Raw genomic sequence first — 3,874 nt, 5'->3', positions numbered from 1 at the left:
CAACAGTCGCGCTATAATTCTCAACGAACTTCTCACGTACTTAACAATATTCTCTCTGACTGCAATTCAATTTACTCATTACCCTGTTGTCCCGTCACGTTGTGAGCGTCTTATATATACAAGACTAACACATATCTAGTAAATGCTAGGGCATTCTTGAAGGAACAGGATATTTCTAGAAAGAGGTGGCGTGATACTAGTCACGTGACCTCGATGACGCAACATTACTTTTGATTAGATTGTTAACAATTATCCTTCAAATCAAAATTAACAATAGTGCAAGTTTTACTACCTGTTCTTAATTGAGCATCAAACACGGTTTCTAGGAATTTAAAATAGCCTAACATAATTACAGTTATACTTGTCATAATTAATAGTAGGGACCACCAAAGTTTCCAAATAATTTTGAAAGAGGTAGGTAGCAGTCCCTTTGGCTTTGACATTTCAGTCATGAGACTAGGAATTCTCAGATTGCAAGTCGAGTGCCTTAACCACCTGGCCATGCCGGGCCAGCGGCATAACAGCCGTTATCTCCTTAGAAAGACAACGTATAAAGGTAGCTAGATCAAAATCAACTTAACGACTTTCTTAACTACATGTTATACAAAAACTACACAGACTTAGACCTACATACCATAAAAATCAGTTTTTGGTAGTACATTTTGGGATAGAAACCCAGCACCAAACATGTTCACCTTTCAGCCATCGGGTCATTATAATGTGGCAATTAATTCCATTATACATTGGTGAAGAATAGACAAAGACTTAATGACGATAGCTGCTGGCTGGTTGCTTTCCCTGAGATAGGCACTTCAAATCTATGGATGGCAATAGACAGTCTTAGTAGTACTATAACCTGTTTTATGGTTTCTTGTGGGGTTTTGTTTTTTACATTATTGATAGAAATAATGCCAAGTCCAGTCTACGTAACAATTAACGAATTAATTTATTTCTTCAATAAGATTTGCTACAGGCTACATTCACTTTGATACAAATTGAAGGCTTAACTTCACAAAGAATGTTCCAATAGGAACTACAATACTAATGTATGCCTAACTTACTTATAACATTTTCAACGTGGATTTTTTGCTAATCATTCAAGTGACTGAAGAGACCTGATAAACCTACTGTTAGACAGCGGTAGTCACGTGACGCTGGTAACACGTCATGATATTCTAGAAGGATCGGGGAACATCACGAATAATCCAGTATGTGCTAGGCGCCCTCTTTCCTGTATATAAGTGCGCCGGATAACGTGAGACAAATTAATCGGAATTGAATTGTAGACAGGCAGAGATAAAGACGGACAATTGAGTCAAGCACAGTAGTGACCGTAAGTAAGTGCGTGAATCATTGTGAATTATAGCATGTGTTTAAAGTAACTGTGGAAATTAAGTTTATTGGAAAGTTGAATTGAGAAAAAATAAACTAATTTTATTTAAGAAAGGACTTGTATCTCTGAAGTTCCTCGTGAAGAATTTATACCGGGAAATTAACAAACGACCAGAGGCGTAACACTACTAACACTAAACTGAATTACTCACTGCTTCACTGATATGATTGACTAATGTGCTAATTCTTGTAGTAGCATTGTTCTTGTTTTGCATTTAATAAAATTTCAAGATCATTACACCATCATTATGATATAAGGAAATGCTGCTTCTGGTGAACAAGCATATAAATTATAATACAGTTTATAATACTGCCCTCTCCTGAACTGTGAAACTCCTTCAACAATAGTTTACAAAATTAATAACTAGACACCAAACTATCCATTCACTAAGTCGTTCGCTAGTTTTATTTTCCAGAAGTTATAGTATAAAGACGGGAAGGCCTTTTGTACCTTACTGTCACTTGGTGTTCTGTCACTGAGACAGTTCTCCATAGTTAGATGGTTGAGCAAGTCCACTGGTGATTCTATCATTGTCGATCCTCTGGAAATGGTCTCAATAGGACCCATTTGATCTTCAGCAGGTTGACTTTCCATAGGTAAAATTTCCCTGAAATTAACCAGCTTACTATTTTCTCACCATAATAATTCCAAAGAAGACCATGGTGGATGATCTTATGCTTGGATTCTGGATTCTGTAATCCTCATCATTGATTCTTTTCAATACAACATATAGTTCTCTCCAACACATGCTTAACTTGCAGCAGGGATTATAGAGTGATATCATGTCACCTCTGTGGAATCCAGTCTTATGAGCATTAACATCATTGCAGCTTTTAATGTTTTTACTAGCTTATTTAAGTCTTTTCTTGGTAAAGCTATGCATGTCATCAATGGTGGTCCAAAGTCTCTCAGCATATTTTGTGTAACATTCTGCTTAGTGACGGTCCTCTGAATATGAGTAGAGACAGTCACAAGGCACCATAAGTTCTCTCCCCATGGAATGCCCGTAACTAACTCCAAGTAGTAGTGATGATCTTGGCCCCAAGTTTTCTTATGTTCATTCATGTAAATGTCTAATGGATTTAAAAGAGTACAATTGTATCTTTCCATTCCATCAGAAGAGCTCATTGTCCTGGTCTTTTTGCTTCCAAGAATCTTGCACATTTCTACAAACAATACTGGTTTAAAGGTCTTCACTTGATCTGAGAAAAGGTCCATAGACACCTCAAATCTTGAAACGAATTCATTGACAGTCTTCTTTGCTAGAGTTTCTTCTTCCTGGTTAAAAGCAGAACACACTTTTGACCTATTAGTGAAATAACCTATGACAACTACGATTTACTGATTCTTACTGTTCTTTGTGGCAGAAGACCAAGCACATTAACAGCAGCTCTCTCAAGTGGTGCTCCAACATAACATTGATGTAGCTGCTCATGCTGTTTATGTAGTGGACGTTTTTTCACCACAGGTCGTGAGGTCTACTAGAGAAATTATCTTGACATTCTGTGAGTAAGTCATGTAATCTATGGCATTAGTCAGCTGTAAGATATCCACAGCTTCAGTAAAACAGCCCTTGTAAATTAAGTGGTAAACTGCCCTTATCTGAGAATTTGAAATTAAACATCCTACATCTTGCAACAAAGGTGACCACTTCTGAAGCTCTTTTCTGGTGACAGTGTTTCTTCAGAGGCGCTTATCATAACTCTTTCGACTTCAATGGACCTTGGTTCTCAAGTTCAATGTCTACTTCATCAATCAGGTGCCAGAGAGAGGGTGGCTATCAGCTAGTCTTATGGCTGACGTCTTCAGCCAAGCTGTGCCTCTTTGTAATGATCTTCATTTATGGCATTAGTATATTGAGCAACAGAAAATAAGGGCTTTGAGAACACACAACAAGAAGAAATGGAGAAATGTGCTGAGTAGTTAAAAATAAAGAGATGCATCTAGCATTTGATCCTTTGTACAAAAGTTGAGGCCCCCAGTGGCACAGCGGTATGTCTGCGGACTTACAACGCTAGAAACCGGGTTTCGATACCAGTGGTGGGCAGAGCACAGATAGCCCTTGTGTAGCTTTGTGCATAATTAAAAACAAACAAATAAACAAAAGTTGAGGTTCCAATGTCATGTCAGGAAAATTCCATTTGTCAAACTTTAATGTATTAGTGTGTATTAAACTGTATTTTTTGCTGTAAGTCAAGTGCTATTTTAAAGTCAGATATAATCAACATGGTCAAGAAAACACGTCTACAGGCTTAATATGTACTCATCTTACCACATAGAACATGTGCCTAAGGAAGTTGGAGAATTCCTGATCCCCAGGTTTCTCTGGGTTTCTACTCGACCAGCTACCTCCTTTTGCTTCCGCTAGACAACAGGAACACACACGCCAAATTATCTTACTCAGTCTCATTTCTAGCCTACTTTCTGGTTGTGAAGCTGATAGAGTCTGGTTCAAGTAGGAAGGAATTGGGTCGAGACAAC

This window comes from Limulus polyphemus, unplaced genomic scaffold (assembly GCF_000517525.1).
Source record: "Limulus polyphemus unplaced genomic scaffold, Limulus_polyphemus-2.1.2 Scaffold1800, whole genome shotgun sequence".
In the NCBI taxonomy this organism is placed as follows: Eukaryota; Metazoa; Arthropoda; class Merostomata; order Xiphosura; family Limulidae; genus Limulus; species Limulus polyphemus.
This window is presented reverse-complemented; position numbering follows the sequence as displayed.